Genomic DNA, 21,512 nt, shown 5'->3' with positions numbered 1-21,512 from the left:
ATGGTGAAGAATTCAGATTAGATAGCAGAAGTGTTTCTAGTCAGGAGAAAAAGTCACTACCTGGGAAGGCTATGAATTTGGCAGTACTTGAAAGAGAGGGGCATCTGTCCAGAGTGGAGCGACTGATTTTACATTGGGCAGATGGAAAATCTCAGTGATCTCTTGAAACTCCTTTCATTCTGATTATGCCACATAGAATTGTAAATCTATGACAACAGAAGTCTGGTGTACTTAGCAAGTGTAAACCCCAGAAGCATAAGTTTATACATGCTTGCATTTGAACTGTGACCTACATTGTACAGAAGCATTTGAGCTTTGTTCCACTTCTTATTGGGCATCTTGCATAACCAAAATATACAATGAAAAGAGACTCTCTCCCCACCCCTGGAACCAAACCAACGACACCACCCTTTTTGTAATTTACTAGTACCCAAATTTGTAATTTAATGTGTATAAATAAGTAAATAGTAGCATCAGCAATACAGTTTCTTATCTGTGGATTTTATTATCTGTATCTTGAGGCTAATCCTTAAGATTCTGTCCTTTTCCTTGGGTCTTACTGCTACTGTAGATTATTCTCTTGTGTATTTTGGGAACCAAATACAAGCAAAGCTATTCTTTTGCTGGAATTTACCAGTGTTGAAAATTAAGGGTTTATTCCCTTAATTGGTCTACCACAATTAGTCTTTTCAGGAGTTTCAATGCAAAATCTGGAACAGAAATCCACTTCCAGAAATAAACTTCCTGAAGTACCTAGTGGAGTAACTGAAAGCTGAATTTATGTATTTAAATTCACAAATATTAAATGGTAATATAATATCCTGGTTATCAGAATCACTGCTAAGAATTTAGTAAGATACTACTGGACACTGAACTATAAAAGTAGTTTTGTAAAGATTTTTTTAGTGTGACTAGAAGAAGGAGTTTAAGATGATCTATTTATTCAAGCATCAAAAAAGATACTTCCAGTTTTACTTGTCTATAATATTACCTTATTGACTTTATATATGGAGATCGAAAAGAATGTAATCATTGGAAAGAATGAACTTCACATTTTCAGAGGCCTTTATGAAAAAATATAGCTTCTGACCATGGCACATCTTAAGAAAAGGTCATAATATTCACCTTTTTGCTGTACCTGCCCTCTTCTGTCCTCAAGCTGTCATTTATCGTTATCAAAAGGTGGAGGAGAGCAATAGTCAATTCTGTTTACCAATAGTAAAGTTCTGTTCTTGTGGGAAATAATTTCTTTATAGAAAAGGTGCAGTAGAGTTTGAGGTATGTCTTGTAAAGATACTTCTGTACTATAATAGCTAGTTTTCACATTTGGTTTCACGTAGCATAACATAAACAATAAGAGTTTGATTTTCAACGTTTACTGAAAAAAACAGACAAAGAAAGAACAGGGAAGCAGAATGCAAATTATCAGTAGTTTTATGAATTAATGGTAAGACAATACTGAACAGAGACTTCTCCTTTTATACTTCCAAGTGTGGAATGACAGTAGTATTTTTTTTACTAGATTTTACTCATATATTTATAATATTACTTAGGATAGTATGCACTTTATTTAGTACATATTGTATGTATTGAGAACTTTGGTTTATTAAAGCATTCATGTAAAATCCTTATTTGTTAGTAAGACAGAAATTCTTGTCAAAAGAATATGAGATCCATGGTATTAAATCAAAGAGGTGTGACTGCTTCTCGTGGGAGATTTGCTGCTTCTCCTTGGTGGACAATTCTTTAATTCTCCGTAAAAACTGGTCATCCAGACTAATACAGCAATTTTTTGACTAAGGATACCTTACATTTCTGAGGACAGTATCACATTTTGAAACTTGTTAGTTTAACATGTCATCTGGAAATAGATTACTTAATATTTGATGGTTGTTGCCAGTGAACACTTCATTTTTTTAATGTGTTTTTCACTCTAATTAATATGTAATTGCAGCATTATGAAGACTCTTTCTATAAATGCACGTAATATGTAATAAATGAGGATCACCTTAATTCTTTCGTATGTTAGTTAAGAGGGGGTTTGGATAGGGACAAAATGATATAGCTCACTTACAAGTTATCCTTATAGTCCTTGTGAATTCTCAGTACACTTTTTCAGTACCTGTTAGAGTGAGACTAAAGAGCATCTCTACCTCTCCGTCTGTCAGAGATCAGAACTTGAACCAGTGCATATCTGATTGCTTGTTTTTACATCTAGAATAAATGATTTATTTGACTTCTATCTGATCAAAATGACCTTTTTTTTGCTCATTGGATATTTATGGGCTGTGTTGAATAGTGAAAGAGAAGTGTACTCACAGCATTTTGACTGGGATGAATAATGTGATGACGAGGACAGCTGTTTCTTAAGTGGATAGCAAATGAGACTTTATCTAGGAAATCCCAGGGTTATCCTCTGAAGTGTTATTGGATGGAGCTGGATTGAGGTTTTCCATGAAGAAAGTTCAGTTTCCAAACTTTCTATAAGTTGTATGAGTGCTTTATAAAAGTCACACCAAATGCCTGTGTATGTGTGAATTCAAAGAGGATACGGTCAGTTTATCACTCCTGATAGCACCTGGAGTGGGGAAAACATGCAAGAGGTCTTATTTCTATGAACTGTGTCATTGTGCATTATCAATGCTCAGAAGCAGAGATATAGGCTATCTGGCTAGTCCTCATTAATTTAAATGCCAGATTTGTTTAGTCAAAGAAAAAATCATGTTTATGATTTGTTGGCCTAGCTCCATGTAGGAAAGTTATGAGAGTCTGAATGAAGGAAAAGAGTAATATTTTTTTAAAGACTTTTAATGATACTGCATTAGATTTTAAGCCAAGCTTTCTGGCTTTTTTCCCCCCACAGTATGAAGTAATATCACAGACGTTCAGTATGCCCCTAAAGCCAAAATGTGATTTGTTTTGTCTGAAATTTTACAGATGTCTGCGTTTGGTTTATTAGCACAATATTCCTTTAAGAAATCCATAATAAAACCAGACACCTGAAATAATTTTGCAATTACATTTTGGCGCTTTAGGGCTAACCTATATGTTAAGCTCAGAGTGAAAAATAGACTTCACTGATGTGGGTCGGTATTCTGGCTCTGGCTGGGGAGGCTGCTTTTACATCTTTGGAGGACCTTCAGGTTATTTCAGATTAGAAAGGTATGAAACAGTCAGTATGAGGAAAATGCATTTCTTAGAAATGATCCATAATCTGCCCATACTGCAGGATTTTTACAAAACTCTTCTTCATAAAATTTTCAGGAGAAAAAGTAAGTTTTTTAATGAAATACACTATCACGTGGAGTATTTGTATGATTATAAAGGATCATCAATTATAGTCAAAAGTAAGAATATACCTTATTTAATGTTATCCACATAAACCTAATTGTTTCCTAGTCCTTTGTTGGTATCCCTTAGTACACAATGATGACTTTTTTGTAATTAATTTCAAAGACTACATGATGTTCACTGAAATAACTAGCATTCCATTTATTGACATCTCTGTGAGGTTTAGTTCAAATTATCTGGCTTGGACCTTGTAAGTAGGCTAGGGTTTATCAGTATGCAGCTGCCCAGGTCATAGAACTGTGCAACATCGTTTAATGAAATAGGCCTGGAATGGAGATGTTTTAAGTTGGATAAACAATTATGAATGATCTTGCACTTCTCACCTCTATGTTCCTTGGTTTTCAGGAGACTAAACTTAAAATGCTCTCTGATACCAGTCAAATACCACAGTGATATATCCATAATTTCTTGGAGGTTCTTAGTTTTACTTCCTTTTACAAATATATTTTTGTTTTATTTCAGCAAGTCTATTGAGAATAAGAATGGTTTTTGTGAATAGACCCCATCTGCATTTGAAGATTTAAGGCAGCATTTCTTCAATACTTCAGCAAAATCTATGTTCTGAAATGCATGTACTATGAATTTGTTTACTAATAGGTTTATTGTACTTATATATTGCTTACTGCTTCTAAAAACACTCCTGTAAGCTGCTTATGTTAAAACATTTTCAGATTTCTCCAAAGAAATTCAAGGTATTGGAAGGATAAACATTGTCAGCAGTGATGGACTGATCTGATGAAGTGATTCATTATTTCACTTCAAGTAATTACAAACATTACTAAGTGACATGCTGAATGACCTCACTAACACATTAATATTCTGACCTGTCTTCTAAGACGGTGAAAACTGTGTTTTCATCAAGTACGCAAAAATCACAGCTATTTGTGGAAGTAAAGATGCCACAGAATGGATGGGTTTTGGGAAATAATGCCTCTATAAGGGATAAAAGCCTTTCAAAGTTTGCTCAAAAAACGTCAGGTTTTTGTAATGCAATAGACTAGCTTTCTTAATGAAGTGATTCTGAATCTCAAATGTTAAGTTCTTGAGATTTGTAAGCTCTTAGAGTGAAAAGGGTAAGGATAGAATGATGTGATGATTGGTAGCAAGACAAAGGCAAAAATATATCAAGAAAAATGTGCAGAATGAACAACAGATAGGTACAGCAATGATGTCAGATAAGAATATTGAACATTATCATTTGAGTGTTATTTGGAATCCTTTTTGTAGACAAATATAATTGTACAACTATAAGGGAATCAGATGAAAGTGATGTACAGGTCAATGAGGCAACACAGCTGTCAAGAGTTCACCATGTAACAATCTGAAGATATACTCTCAGGCTGCCAACATGGCTGTCTGTGGACCTTGTGAAGCAGACAAATGCTGCTGGAAGTTGAGGACATTCCACAATTCACACTTAACACTTGAGAAGGCAGTATTGATGTTCAGGCTTTTTTTTTTTAAAAAACTGAATTACATTTTCCTTCAATAGCCGAACTTAAATAGTTATACACTCCTGGAACTGTTTTAGTAGTGGATTTTATTTTGATATGTGTTATGCAGTGCATCCTGATCTAATAAAAACATTGCTTTTTCTGCGAGAACATTAATACTGACATAAATCCATCCCAACTCCATCACATACTGCTTTAATTAAACTGCATTCATTTTAAAAGGAAAAAGGGTAAACATTTCATTTTTAATCATAATTATAATAACAAATGTTCATGATTCATAGATGTAACATCTAATAAAACATTATGAAGTTATGGGACCTTAGAAACCTGACAAAACTCGTCATCCAATGTCATAACTTCCATAGCACAGTTTCTAAATGTAGTGTCAGTATTCCATTTTTGGCTATTTTGGAAATATTCTTTTTCTAGTAAGTAGAAGAATCTGTTCTTACAAAGTGCAGGAGATACCTTCTTTCAAAGCACCGCTATATTAAACATCCTTTCATCAGAGACCTTCTAAGGCTTAGAAAACACCTAGTCTTTATTGAATTAGATTTATTGAAAAATATCCCTTAAAGAATTCAAACTTTCTTTAGGTGCTTGTAGAGAAGCAATTTGGACTCAGGACACACTTTGAGAACCTTGAAATACTTTATCACATTCTCAGTGTTTCGATTGTGAGTGGGTTTTACTTAGTTGTGGATTTATGTATTGTCATACTTCAATTTTATAGGAACTGATTATGAGAAGATTTATTCTTATTTATAAGGAATGATGATAGGAAGATATGGTATTTGTTACATGTAGAGAAACATCATGTGTAGAGATTTTGGTAGTTGGCACATTGGGTACCCTGCTACAATAGGGAAGCATTTAACTGTCTTTGAAAATGAATGGCTGTTCCACTCTGGTATGTATCAAAGATAGTATACATAATACAAAGCTCTTCTTCCAACATCAGCCACAGAAAATTGACATTCAAAAGAAACTTTCTTAATACAATTCTATGGCAACCTGCTTTAGAATATTGATTCTTGTAAAATAAAAAATAGAACAACTTAGAATGGTAAATCAGGAAATATTCTGTTTCTAGCTTACTTGATAAATGCTGTTGCAGTAGAGTTTAAGGTTAGAGTGAGAAACAGGCACAGAATAAAAGAGAAAATGAATTGTTTGTTCTCTTGTGAGTCTCATTCTAGTCACAAAAGTATTTGTTTTTTGTTAGTTTATCTCTACTGTCGTTGACCAACGCAAATCTACAAAGACTATAAGGCAGAATAGAGACAAGTATACCCTTTTAATGTGCTGTTTGGGTAGAGTTGCTGAAAAATAGCCCCCCTATTTTTTTTTTAATTTTTTTTAGTAAACAGGAGAGCATTTCTTTCAAAAACATCAACTGAATCTCAATGAAAGATTTCTTCCTTGTTTTTCAGTCCTCTCCATTTATCTAGCTCCCTGTCTACAAATATCTCATTTCCTTCACATCCTCTCCATACTAGTTGTATTTCTAGCTGTTGACTGCAGAATTTGCTGTCATCTATAGTGGAATGTTACAAGAAATACAAACTGCTACAGACATAGTCCCTATTGCCTAAGAACTATAGATATGCAGAAGATGCCAGAGATTTTGTTTAGATGTTTAACTAAGTTCTCTCCGATCCTTATGAGAATCATAGAATCATAGAATGGTAGAGGTTGGAAGGGACCTTTAGAGATCATCTAGTCTAACCTCCCTGCAGAAGCAGATCCACCTAGGTCAGGTCACATAGGAATGTGTCCACGTGGGTCTTGAAGACCTCCAAGGAAGGAGACTCCACACCCTCCCTGGGCAGCCTGTACCAGGTCTACATCACCCACACAGTGAAATAGTTTCTTCTTATGTTTTAGTGGAACTTTTTGTGTTCCAGCTTCATCCCTTTACCCCTTGTCCTGTTTCTAGATACCATCAAAAAAAGGGATGCTCCAACCTCCTGACACCTACCATTTATATACTTACAAATATTAATGAGATCCCCGCTCAGTCTCCTCTTCTCCAGACTAAACAGCCCCATTTCCTGCAGCCTTTCCTCATAAGGAAGATGTTCCAGTCCCCTGATCATCTTGGTGGCCCTGTGCTGGACTCTCTCCAGAAGTTCTTGATCCCTCTTGAGCTGAAGAGCCCAGAACTGGACACAGTACTCCAGATGAGGCCTCACCAGGGCAGAGTAGAGGGGGAGCAGAACCTCGCTTGATCTGCTGGTCTGGGAACCAACTACATAAATCAAGGAATTAAAGGGAGACTGAACTAAGAAGAAATAAAAGCTTGCATTAATTGTTTAACTTTCAATTTTTCTTTCATGGTATATCCAAACTAGAATTTTTAGTTTCCTCCACTCTAAGTGAACTCTGGAGATTTTTCTGAAATTGCATTCATATACAAAATGTAAATTAAACAAAAAAATATTAGTAAGAGAGTATGCCTACAGGGTAAATTCAGGATGAATTTTGTACTCAATATGTTTTGCAAGTGTCAAAAGGCTAGGAAAAAAACCATTACTTTAAATAAGCAGAAGACTATTTTTCCCGACATGTTTCGTATGGTCATGTTATGTACAAATAAGACTATATAGAGTGAGCTCCAAATTTCTGACATCATAAATCATCTTTTGGTGGGGCTCTTCAGCTTAGAGGAGACTGAGAGGTGACCCCATTTATGTTTACAAATACATAAAGGGCGAGTGTCAGAAGGATGGAGCCAAGCTATTCTCAGTGATGTTCAATGAAAGGACAGGGGTATAAGCTGGAACGTAGGAGCTTTCAAAGAAATACAGGGAGGAATTTCTTCACTGTGAGGGTGACGGGGCACTGGAACAGGCTGCCCAGATGTGTTGTTCAGTCTCGTTCTCTGGACACATTCAAAACCCACCTGGACAAGTTCCTGTGTGACCTACTCTAGGCAGTCCTGCTCTAGACGATCTCTTGAGGTCTCTTCCAATCCTTAAGATTCTGTAATTCTGTGAGAGTCAAGTAGTAAAAAGACCTTGTGTTCATTTCCAGCTTTAGCACTAGTATGTTTGTCTGTTTGCATAGGATGCTTTTCATAAGCACCTCTTTAAATTCACTTTTTACTCTCCACTGCTTTTCTGTATGCTAATTGGATTCAGAGCTTGATCCACTAGTCTAGGGTTTGTTGTTCCTTATATTAATATCTGACATTAAGAAGCTTGTGTGTACACATTAAAATGTAATCTAGAGTTGAAGGCGGTGAAATATGTTTTCTAAAATGCAGTGAGCATACACTAAGATTTACAGGAAGTGACTAGGTATGGGAAAAAACTACCCTAGGAGTTATTGAAGTTGCCTCTCAATTTATATAACTTTTTCATAATACTACTCTAAAGTGTATTATACAAGGCATGATTTTTACTATTTTTATTTCAAATGGAATGATCAACAGAACTGAGTCAAGTTGGAGGCATGTGGCCAGTGGAGTTCCACAGGGATCAGTTCTGGGGCTAGTCTGATTCAACATCTTCATCAATACCTGAATGAGGGGACAGAGTGTACCCTCAGGTAGTTCCCTGATGACATCAAACTGGGAGGACTGGCTGATTCCCCAGAAGGCTGTGCTGCCATTGAGCAGGATCTCGACTGGTTGGAGAGTTGGGCAGAGAGGAACCTCATGATGTTCAACAAGGAGCAGAGTTTTCTGATGTGCAGAGTTCTACACCTGGGGAGGAGCCATGCATCAGTATAGGCTGGGAGTTGACCTGCTGGAGAACAGATCTGGGAAGAGAGACCTGGGAGTCCTGGTTGATAACAAGCCAGACATGAGCCAACAATCACAGAATCTCAAGATCTGGAAGGGACTTGGGACCTCGTGGCCAAGAAGATCAATATTATTCTGGGATGCATCAAGAAGATTTTGTCTAGCAGGTCAAGGGAGATTCTACTTCCCTTCTACTCTGCCCTGGTAAAGCCTTATCTGGAGTGCTTTGTCTAGTTTTGGTGTCCGCAACTCAAGACAGGGAACTTCTGGAGATATTCCAGCACAGGGCCACCAAGATAATCAAGGGACTGGGGCATCTTCTTATGAGGACTGTTACTAGTGACTGTTACTAGTCATTTCACTTAGAGGTCTTGACAACCTGACTCTTTGTGGCTGGTGGGAATGCAGCTGGGGAGCCAGCAAGGCCATTTTGGAGAAACCAGTGCCAACAGAGACATTGACTGACTGACTTGCATATTATGTTTCTGTTAACCTGCATGTGACTTATTTTCAGTCTTTCGATGATTTTTCTTACAAATAGGTTCTATGAAGGCTCCAGTAACATAAGATGTGGAGTAGAGATCTAAAGATCCATAAGATTCAGAAAATGGGAATTTACAGTTACAGTGCAGAACAAATAAATCTGAACAAGTCCTTTAAGAATTTTTTGCTAAATCTTTTTGTTTGGGTGGATGCATATGCACTCCTTATTGGAAAGAATAGCTGGAACCAATTAAAAGGATAACTTGTAAAAGTTAGTACAATTTTTCATTTAAAAAACCCCAGCTGGAGAGACAGAAAAATCTTTTGCTTACTTTAGACAGTTAATTTAACATTCCAAATAATAAACTCACATCACTGAAGTGTAATAAAAAATGAATTTGAGTCCTGTCTGACTTGTTCAAATCAAATTCAATGCCACCTTTGAGATTTTAACAGATGGCTGTATAGACTAGAAGCTGAAATTTCATTTCTGATAACATTCAAAGCATGCAGTGTTCACAGAACTTGATATTGCATTTGCTGTCTACTAAGATGAATTTTCTCTCCACTGGAATAAAGAGAAGTTTTACATTTATCAACCACATTTTCACCTCAGGACTCCAGTTGTTATTTTGTATGCAGAAACTATAAGAACTGGATCTTAAAAGACCAACTTTTTTTTTAAAGAAAACATTTCCCTCTCTGCTTTCAAGCAGGTACTTTCCTTCTTTACTGTCTCATTAATAAGAAGTCCAAACTATTCAAGCAAATATTGTTATAATGAATATTTGACTTGTACAGTGCCAACTTTTGCACTAAATTATTCAGATAAAAATAAACAAAGATAGTGTGGAAACAAACTAACACGATGAACTAGATTGAATAAAGAATTCATGAAAAACAGTGCAAATATTTGAAGGTAAATTTAGCTGCGAGGATTAAGTGAAAGGTGAAAAGATAATCTTATTTAAAGAAAAAGGCAAATTAAACATTCTTCCTCCTGTTTTCTTCACTGCTAGTCCTGTTGTAGCTATTCATGCAGCAATTTTGCTCAGAATTTATTCAATATTCCTCCTGTCTTTACGATCATTCAATATGTGGTCCAAATTCCTCAAGGTGGCCTTTAAACAAAAGTTGTTTTTAACTCGGGTTATTTTGTTGATTAACTGCACCCAAAAAAATGAAACAAGAGAAGGGAAATTCCTGTGCTTTCTAATTTACACATGATTCCTGTCCTGTTGTGCACGTATAGGTGTGCAGTGCTGTTTTAGATGACCTCATTTTTAATGGTGATTTAGTTCAGCTACTCCCCAAAAGCTACCTGTGCACAAGGTGAGTCTCTCAATCACAAGTGTGTTTCACCTGTACAAAGGACACCATCAGATTGGATATTCAGGCTGTGGACCCTGTGTTCCCATTGACACACTTGCTGTTTGTCCAGTTAATTATTGTGGGAATAGCACACAAAGTCAGCATTCCCCAAGAAGCATCTGCAGCTGATAGCTTTTTGTGTCCACAGATGCTCTCTTGCAGTTATGCTGTGGTTAGCCTGCAAACCATCCCTGTAACAACTGGGGTCTAGATTAAAAGTTTGCTTCTGTGTCCAATGGAGCAAATGGTCAGGGTAGACATCTTTAATGATGGGAGTCAGATATAAACAGAAGAGCATATACGTGGAGAAAAACTTCTTCCCATGGACGTTCATATTTTGTTAAATGGATGGGACCCAATAGTTCGTGTGCAAGTAGCTGAGTCAAATATCCATTGCTTGAGTAATTTCTTGAGCTCATTTCAGTGAGTTGAGAAAGAATTCAGTAACTCATGATGAAAAACTGGTTATTTTGAGATAAATGGGCTGAGAAAAGTGCAAGAGCAACACAAGTTACAAGTAAAAACATTCTTCTCAGTAAAGTATCCAGTAAAAAATAGCACAGTGCCAACCAGTTCAGGTCAGGCAAGCCAAAACATTAGGGTTTGGGTTTTTTTGGTTTTTTTTCAGAAGATATAATTTCTTTCCCATTTTGTTCCTGTAAAATATTTCAGGCTACTAAAAGGAGGGTGATTTGTACCTTGTCAAATCATCTAGATGCTTCTGAGGCAGAAACGTGGAGACACTGTAGTCTTTCATTTAACTGCTTCTGTGATTTGTGAGCATGTACAGTTATCATGAACTAGGATTCTCCTGAGCTGTATGAACAAAGAACGAACAGCTCCAACTCCAAGGAGCTTCCTAAACTTCCCAATGTTTCCAAATAGAGCATTTCATAAAGAGACAAAAGTCCCACTGTGGTTATTACTGTTTTTTTTGACTATCGACATTCTGTAGGAAATATGTTTCACTGCCTATCAAAAAAAAAAAAAAAAAGCAAGAAGCAAGATAGGTGTATAATTCATATATAACTCAGTCACATAAATAAATTTCCAGCCACACTCAGTATTTCATCATGCCATATTTAAAGGACTGTTGTTATTATCCTGAACTCAAAGGTGCTCATAAGAGAAATATGTGCAGGAATTAGTTTTTATTTATTGTATTTTGCTTGTGACAGATTCATTGTTTGCTTTTGCCAGGCTCAAACCAATTGCTGAACAATATGAATATTCAGGAGTAGTCAGCAGCTGCAGCAAGTTTGTTGTGGCTTTATTTCAAGATCTCTAGCACATACAGGGACAATGAATTCACTTTTGTATGTGGTGTTTGTGAGATGGTTGCTGATACTACTTTGAAAACTTTTTGGAAAAGACTGAGACAGTTACCCCAAAATCTCATCAGTCCAGGATAAACCAACAAAAAGCACCTTAAAAAAACCCATGGGCTAAAGATATCTATCTCTGTTCAAATATAAATATCTAATGCCTTAAAGACAGATTTAAGAATGTGTAGACTCAAATATCTTTATTCATACAGGCAGACACAGTGAACTCAGCAAGTTACATGAATTAAGTTACCTGGGTGTGATTTCAGAACAGGATATCAGTCTTCAGTGATTAAGTGTATTTTTTGTATTTTATGATTACCCAGAGAAAGAGATTACAACATAAACATTGGATCAATCCATGAATGTTTCAGCGTTTTAATGGAATTTTTGAGTGCCATTTATTCTCTTCATCAAGATTCTAGAAACCTAAGGTACACGTGTGCCTGATGCTTATGTTATAGTCAGGATTACAGTGATGATTGTAGTGAATATTGGGGTCTATGGCATTTCTGCTAACAGAAAAACATAATAGTAACATGGATTTTCCAGGATAACTTGGAGGAAAATCTCCAATTAGATGCAGTTTGTTTAATGAGAAGACTCTACTCAGTGTGCTTGAGAATGTTGTAGTCCTCTGAGATGACCCAAATATACTGCTACAGGAAGAAAAAGATTGCTATCCAGAATTAAGAGAGAGTCAACTATATTCAATCAGACTCCTAAATAACTTAATTTTTGCTGTAATCATAGATTGGATTTTTGCCAATGATCATCTAAGTTTTCTTCTTCTTTTTAGAGGTTATTTTTTAATACATACATGGATAACAACCTTACTTGACTATAGAGTTTGGTCAGCATGAATGTTCCCATCTACCCGTGTCTGCTTAAATGGTTAACACCACTGTTGCTTAAATGGTCAAAGCTGCAATAGATTCTTGCTCTTTCAAATGAAATAGTTAAGCTCAGATAGATTGAAGAGGTTTTTATATAGTTAAGATTTCAGAACACAATGTGTTTTTTGTTACTCAACTTCCTGAAACACAAATACTTTGGGTCTGAATTTTTCCATTCTTGGTATAAATCCATTTGAAAGTTCAATTGCAACTCAGGGAACCTCTTGAGGAGTTTAAGATGACACAATTATGTCTTTTCTAATAATGGCTTAATCAGATATTCATATTAAACAAGAATTGATGCAAAGTCATTGCTAGTAATCAGTAAGGATTTTCCAAAGTTAATATACAACATAGTTGCAAATTGAGATGGCACCTTGCCTCTCTGGTCAAGTGTGCTCATTACTATAGATCTCATAAACACTTAAAGTCTGCCTTCACATTTCACTTAAGAAAAAATCTAGTTCCCCAAACATACACAAGTGATTTAACCTCAACTGGCAACTGAGCCCCACACAGCCACTCACTCATTCTCCCCTGGTGGAATGGGGGAGAGAATCAGAAGAGTAAAAATGAGAAAACTTGTGGCTTGAGATACAGAAAGTTTGATAGATAAAGCAAAAGCTTTGCACTCAAGCAAAACAAAAGGAGGAATTCATTCCCCACTTCACATGGACAGGCAGATGTTCAGCCACCTCCAGGAAAGCAGGGCTACAACACATGTAACAGTTGCTTGGGAAGACAAATGCCACTGTGAATACTCCCACCTTCCTCCTTCTTCTCTCAGCTTTATCTGCTGAACATGATGCCAAATGGTCTGGGACATTCCTTTGGTGAGTTGGAGTGAGCTGTCCCAACTCTCCCTTCCCAGCTCCTTGTGCACCCTCAGCCTACTCACTGATCAGGTGGTGTGAGGAGCAGAAAGGGCCTTGAGCCTGTGCAAACACTGCTCAGCAATATCTAGAACATAGATACTATCTTCAGCACAAATGAAGTGTGACTGCAGTTAAAGTCTTTCTAAGTCTGTTCTATATTACTTGCCCATTGGAAGAGAAAAAATGTGATCTTAATGGTCCTCCAGCTCCCTTGTTTTGCAAAGTTTTCTTTGTATAGATATTTTGGCTGTTTTTTTTGTCTCTCTGATGACTGCTTTTTATTGTTTGGGATCTTTGTGGTTTGTTGGTTGTGGTTTATTTTGTGGCAAGGTACAAGGAAAAAAAGGGAAATCCAATTTCATTAACTTACATGAAATAAGTAGCCCAAGTAAACTACTGGTATAAAGATGGCAGATGGAATTCAATTTCTTACTGATACAACCTCATCCAGCTGTTGCTTTGTGCTCTTCCTTCCTCTCATAATTCAATTAGTGATCGTTCATTAGGGTTTGGGCCTCTCACAAGCATTCCCAACCATCTTTTACGCCATGAAATATGAGGACAAAGACCACCTGGAAGTGAAAAGCCTCCCATTTTGGTTTTACCAAATCCTAGTGGCACCCATGCCAAGTTTAGCCCTCTAGACTAATTCAATTTCTTCACTCTTGAGTTTTCACTCACACTTCTCATATTGCAGCTCTGAAGGGTTTAAAAAATTCACAAGAACTTTCCTTACAGTAAAAACTGATTGTAAGCTCCAGCAAACTATAAACTCTTGTGGGAAAGAAAGGCAAGTAAAAAGAAAGAAATATGCAGCAATAAAACTCTATGGTGTTTGTAAACAATGCAGAAAAAGGTTTTAAGCAATACATGTCATTAGTGAAAGCTAATGAATCAGAAGGAACTGAGTCCTATCCAGATCTTACTCTCAATCTGCTTCTGTCTTGACTTCTCTTCCTTCATCCAAATAATTTCTGGAGAAATGTTATGATAAAGTTCTACTTTTTCTTCCCCCATATCAGTTATGCATACAGCCCTTTGTCACCTGTATTTGAAACACTTTTTTAATTCTTGAGCTGTGATTCACTTACATAAACAAATTGTCATTGTTTTCAAGAAAAAGCTGGAAGATTCATTTCAGAGCCAGACCATTTTCAATGAACAACCTCAGGGAGTCTCCAGGACTAATGGTTGCCTTGAAGCCCAGTGAGGTTTGTCTTGGGTCTCTGACTAGGGTTAAGGCTGTTCCAGTGTTTGTGGTTCTGTGGCAATTCAGCAGGAATCTAGAAATAACTCCACTGGAACCTGAATTATACTTGTTAGAACTTCTGCATATCTGAGGTCTTCTGAAGGACCTTCAGAGTGGCTTCATTTGAAAAGCTCAAGACATCTGTAGTGATATTTTCTTCTCTTGTACACTTCCTCTTCTCAAGACTTGACTTTAATAATAATGATGCTGGGGAACAAAGGCAACTAACATACGATTTTAAAATACAGGTTTGATCTCTTTCTTGTCAATTCCCTGTTCAATTCTTTACTCAAACTGTGAGGTAACTTTTAAAGACTGATTTTCCTAACAGATGTGCTTCTATAATGTGAAAGCATGTATTCTTTCTTGCTGTTTCGTGTACTTTGCAAGTCAGCTTCACATGAGCTGCACGCAGAAGAATTTCTATCTGAATTCATGTCTTAATAATTACATTACCCTCATGGGAATGGACTAGCAGTCACACAGGCAAAAAATGAACATTGCTATTACTGTTCATTTATAGATAGAAATTGACATGTGGCTCCACAGTATATTGGCAAAAATTTATAATTTCCTTTACTTTCCTTTATTTTTTTTCACAGGCATCTGAATATAGTACCCTTTTTCAGTATTTCCATTACAGTTGCCTGCCATTGTGGGGTACAAAAAGAAAAGCTTTTTTTATAAACAATCAATAAACTGAATCTTGATGTCCTGTAGACTGCCTAGAGAAAGAATGGTTGTTTTCCTTTCTATTTCTCTGATGTGAATTTCTTTTGTATCCCTTGGTAAGGCTAAAAATTTATCACAAAGATTATTCCTGTTTGTGGTACAGCATATGTGACAACTCAAAAATTACTTTCATTGTAGTCTTTAAAAGTCATTCAGGAGCTTTATTTGCAACACGATACCAAAGTTTCTGTCATATTTGATATACCAATATTATGTTTTGGAGCTAAAGTGTGCTTTAAACAACGTAACCTGCATGCATTTGCACAAGTATGGAAGAATTCTGATTGATATTTATATATTAAATAATTTGTCCTGCTATTTCCTTATTTTTTCCACCTTTTTTAGTATATTACCCTGTTTTGTAAATAGCAACATCTCTGAAAAATGCCACCCCATCCATTCTGACCAGAGAGACTCCTGTTATCTGCCCCTTTACATGGTCTTGTATAAGCAAGATCTGCAACCTTTTTGTTTTTGTAAGTAAGGTCCAGTAGCAAACTCCTAGTCTCTACCAGGCCTTTAGTCTCTACCCTTCCCTTTCAATTCTTTCTTGGAAAGGTCTATATACAGTCAGATTTGAGAGGTATTGTCAGAAGTTAAACTCTCAAACATAACTTTGAAAATCATAGAACATAAAAAAATCCCCACTGTGTGAATGCCCAGTAAATCATACAGTAAATCATAAATATATACATAGCTATAAATAGATAATGGAATAGAAAATCAGGGAAATCTGAGAGCAACAGTCCATAATATAAATATTTTTCAAAATTAAAATTATGCTGTTATATTTAAATGACGACCTTAACTGTGAAATGCAATTAGTTCTCTTCCCTTCTATGTGTTCAACTCCTTTAACATGGGACCGAGTGGAATATATATATCCAATCCATAACACAGCACAAAATATCTGGGATCTATACAGTCCTGCAGGCAATACATACGAAACACTTTAGAGAGATGCTCTGAAAAAGAACCTGACTGAATGCGTTGCTTTCTGTCTGTAACCACTGGATGCAGTGTTCAATAAAAGCTGTAGTAATGCAAATGAACTAGCTAGTAATCAGAATCAAAATTCTTTTGGGTATGGTTTGGTTTGTTACTAAACGTGAAATCAGAAATAAGTGGGAAAATATGAGACAATATTACTCTCAGATATGTATAGTGTGATTTTCCCTCAGGACATGAATAACTTCTTTTAGATACAAGAAGATTTAGAAAATTTTATTAACTACTTTGTTCATGTTGTATAGCATACACATTGGCAGATTCACTTTCACTGAGAAAGTGTGATCTTTAATTCACTTTGTAGACTTTTTTGCCTAGTTAAGATAAGCATTTCCCTTTTTATCTCACTAAAGTAATAAATAGCTAAATTCAGATATATCATCCAATTTTGTTTAAGCAATGAAACAGAAAATAGGAAATATTGGAAAGAATTGGAGGACAAAGAGGAATTGGAGATTCCAATAATATCTCAGGTCTTTTTGGACATGGCAGGTTCCTAGGGTTCTAGGGATTGTTAGACATCATCTTTCTAGCATGTGAAAATAAGTACAATAACTAGGATTCTAATTTTACAGTTGTACATTTAAAAATATATACCTTGAAATAGATATAGACAATGTACTTACCATTATACAATTTTGTCTATCTGAGGAATCTAAAGAAACTTCTGTCATTCTGTGTTCTCTTATATGTTAAAATGAAAGCTGTTCTTTAAACTATTTACCCTTCACAATTGTTGTATCTGACCTCTTCATTAGGGTATGCAAGTGTCTGGCTCCCACTGCATGACATACATAAGTAAAATTTATAGACACCTACTTCTAATCCATGTCTATTTTTCTCTTTCCACTCTTCTTGAAGCATGAAACATAACTGGTAACATTTAGTGAACTTTTGCACTAAGCAATTTTGCCTTTCGGGGGATGGAAATTGATTTTCCTTATCTTCCCATGTGAACATTCTGAGTACATCCTTTTTTGCTCTCCGTGGGAGCAGTTCAGTGAAACCAACAGTGCAGGATAAGAAGAGCATTGCCTTTAGGGCATGAGAAGCAGCAAAGTTATATTCAGATAGTTTTCCTTTATTTTGGAGGAAGAGAATCTGAAGCAATCATGAATCTTGAAAAAAAGGGATAAGAAGTTTACTTGCTATTCAGTCAGAAATATTAACTGAAATTGGGGGAAAAAAAGGGTCTACAACATGAGGCAAAACATGAAATTTACTTGTTTTACTGACCTGGATGATGGTGATTGTATGCATATTAATTTGTCAGGAGTACCCTGAGACTTCCATCGGTGAATGTAAAATTTTTATATTCAGACAAAACCTTAATAAAACATCTGCAATTCTTCTATCTTGCTGTTCTCAATAGCTCATTGGAATTGTCATGGAACGTGGACCTTTTCTTGGCATTCTTCCAAAACCTGGCTTTTACTCATCATACCTGCCAACTCTGATGTCAAATGTAGCACGGCATGATATGAGTAATCATACCATGGTAAGAATAATCATATCACAAGTAATTGATACTTTCAGGACACACAATGCTTAACTGCAGTTAGCAGCTAGGCACAGTTAAAAGTTAGATGAAGGCTAAGTGATAGACTTTAAGTGATTTCCCACATTAAGTCAATAGCAAATCCTCTTAGATCCAGTAGAGGCAACGATTTAACTCACTATTTTGCTAAATAATTTGTTATCTGCAAAAATGTGAAGGTTACCTTAAAGAAAACTATTTTCTTGGTGATCTTTAGAGATGATGCCAAGAAATCAGACAAGTCCAAAGATTCTGCTAAATGGTGTATCAAAATGTCCCAGGAAAGTGGATAGACGAGGACCACACAGGAAAAAATTTCAGAGAAGACTCATGATCCACAAGTGATGCTTTTAGTGCTCAACATATAGTAAACAGCAGTGCAGTCGAATGCTTGAGTTGGAAATAAATCGCATTGTATGGATATAAAATATGATTATCATCAGTGCAGAAGTGCCTCAAACAAATATTAAGAGAAGTGAGACTCATACTTTGTAACAAATAACTGCAATGAAAATGAGTCACATACCAGATAATGGAAATAACAATTGCAGTATAGAATACAATAATAAGGGAATGAGTCATAAAACGCTTGAATCCGAGGAGAGAAACATAACTGATAGTTTTTTGGTAGGGAGAAATTAAATAACTGAGACTTCTGAAAAATAAAAAAATAAGTTGTGAAAATTCTTTTTTAGAAGAGGAAAAAATTCTGGTTTTTGTTGTATAGGTCCAAGTGCTGTCTCTGTCATTCAAAGTTAATGGTCACACTATAGCAAACTTCACTCTACTTGCATTTTTTCTCCCTGATCAGAAAGGATGAGTGATTCTGCGTTTATGCTGCGTAAATCGCGAACAAGTGCACTGAAGTGTAACTGCAATGGCTAAACTAGTATCTCAGAGAATAGACAGGATACATCTGACTGAACTTTGTTCAGGTTCAGCTCAGTGGAGCTTAGAAAACCAAATCGTTGTGTGAGCCTCAATTCCTCTTTCTAGTTCCTTCATTCCAAGGCCAAAGCCAGTTATCATGTAGTAAGTGACATCTGTTAGAAAGTGAACACAGACCATGTGCCCTGTTCCAGAATATGGGATGATGCTGACTGGTATGCAGACCCCCATACACGATGCAACTCACCTTTTAAATCAACTCTTAGGTTTCTCTGCATCAAAACAACCATAAAGCGAAGCTTGTTTGGCTCCTCTTTCCATTATATCAGGCCTATTACAATTTGACAGAATTGCCAGACAAGTAGTGTTTGTGGTAAGATTCCTTCACTTTCCTCATGCCTCTCACTGTATATCATTTGAAATTCAAAGTGCTTAAGAAGTTAATCTAGTTTAGATTTAAAGTTTAACAATTTCACAACACTATGATTTCTTTAAGTTAGCACTCTCCTCATATATTCAGATACCAGGGTCTTAAAGCCACTTCTACACAGAGAGATTGGATTAATTTAAATATATGCTGATCCCTAAATATATGCTTATATGCTGATCCTCAAAAATTCACTTGCTGTCATATGCCTGAAACATACCAGGTTGACTTCCAGCCTAGACTGTTTCTGAAATCTCTGCTTCCAGATTGAAGACCAAGACCAAGTTCCCATTAGGTTTCAGCTCTCCTATCTTTAGAGAGCATGTGGCATCTGGTGCCTTTGTACTCAAGTTTCTATCTGTGCTTCTTCAATAACACAGAGAGGATCAGGATTGCTGCAGGTGAGATCCGGAGAAAAAGCCTTATGTTGCTAAAACAAGGAAACCTTGAATACTTTATGCTTTCAGCAAAAAGATGTGGAATGTGGAAAGAATGCAATATGGACCAAGGTGCAAATGAAGAAACAGTAACTTGCTGGGCTCTGGTAAACCACAACAGGCTTTCACTTTAAAGATCTAAAATCTTCCTATCTTTTTCCTTAAGTTCAGAAAATTGTGTTGTAATTATTTTATTGTAAAGCATTAAATTGAACAAAAATTTTGCAGCTTTTTGTACTTATTTTTTTGTGATTACACCAAACTGCTTGTTTAAGTCTTCTGATACAACAAATAACAATTGCAGTGTGGGTAAATCTTAATTCCAGATAAGACTAACTGTGGTATTAGATTAGCTAAGTGACAAGACTAATCAGACAAGACAAGTTAGTGACATTAGAATAAAGGATGTGATATTCAGTTCTGAAAGTCTTTCAGCCAATGACTAGACCTGAAATAGATTTCACTGGAACTCTTCATTCTTCTAAAAGATATTCTGAATCTATTTTCTACAATTTCATTAAATGAGAAGAATTTTTTGTCTGTATGGAGAATGAAGGTAATGTAAGTTTTGTCATATAAAACCTCAGAAACTGAATTCCTCTTAACATGATGTACAATTCTGGAATGCCTATATTCCTTTCATGAGCAATTTCCTTTGTGTAATCATCTACAGTATATGAAGGTTACTGCACTTTATTTTTACCTGTTTCTTTATTTTAAAATATTATCATCACCACAGGACTATCAGAGACAAGAGAGGAAATGCTTCAGAACTAAAATGTTAATGGATAAATTTTAATTTTTTCTCGGTGGATATTTTCTTGCTTTGTAGTTGATTCCTACTGTGTTGATACTATTGTATGGAATCAAACCAGATGAAGTTAATGCAAATCAATTGCAATATCAATTAAAAACTGTATGAAACCTGGGAAAATAAAGTATTTAATTTTTAATTTCATAGAAAATCCTGTCTAGTTCAACTGAAACTAGGAAAAACATTTTTAAACAAAGCCAATGAAACAGAACATAATTTTATTCTTCAAGTTACTTTTGGTAAAACAATAGATAAGCAATGTTAAAAAAAAGGGATTTTGCATTTCAAATACAGTATAAAAGACTGATTTATTACATTTTAGGAGAAAGGGGAACTAAAATAAAATTAAGGAGCAGAAGAATAGTTACTAAAAAACCCCTGTTCTTACCTAACTATAGGTCTCAAATATTTTGAAATCATGTGTTTTTACCTTTGGTATTTGCCATTATAGATTACACTCTGTAGGTTGTATTGAACTGCCTGTAAAAGACAGGATGTAAAATCTATTTGAAATAAACATGTTAGGCTGAAGCTTCAGGAGTGTTCCTCAATAGTAAACCATGTGTTCATTCTGTTCAGGATCAGATATCAAAAGATTGAGGTACAAGCTGAAAAAATTCAACCAAATATAAAGAAAAGTTGTGAACTTCTCAGTTTCTGCAGCAATACTGAAAGGATTTTGTTAGGGAAAAATTGACAAAGCTTCTTTTATTTGGTTCTATGGGATGGTCCAGAATCCCAGCAACGTCTCTGATGGGGAAACCAGACTGCAAATCTACACATTTTACCACATACACACTTGTCCCTTATCATATGCACACCAGCAGAGCTGCTTGAGAGCATGACAGTATACTATCAATACAGTAATGCATTTCTTTTGGCAGCCTTCAAATATAAAAGGAAGCTCAAGAAGA

Source organism: Colius striatus, chromosome 3 (genome assembly GCF_028858725.1).
Source record: "Colius striatus isolate bColStr4 chromosome 3, bColStr4.1.hap1, whole genome shotgun sequence".
NCBI lineage: Eukaryota > Metazoa > Chordata > Aves > Coliiformes > Coliidae > Colius > Colius striatus.
This window is presented reverse-complemented; position numbering follows the sequence as displayed.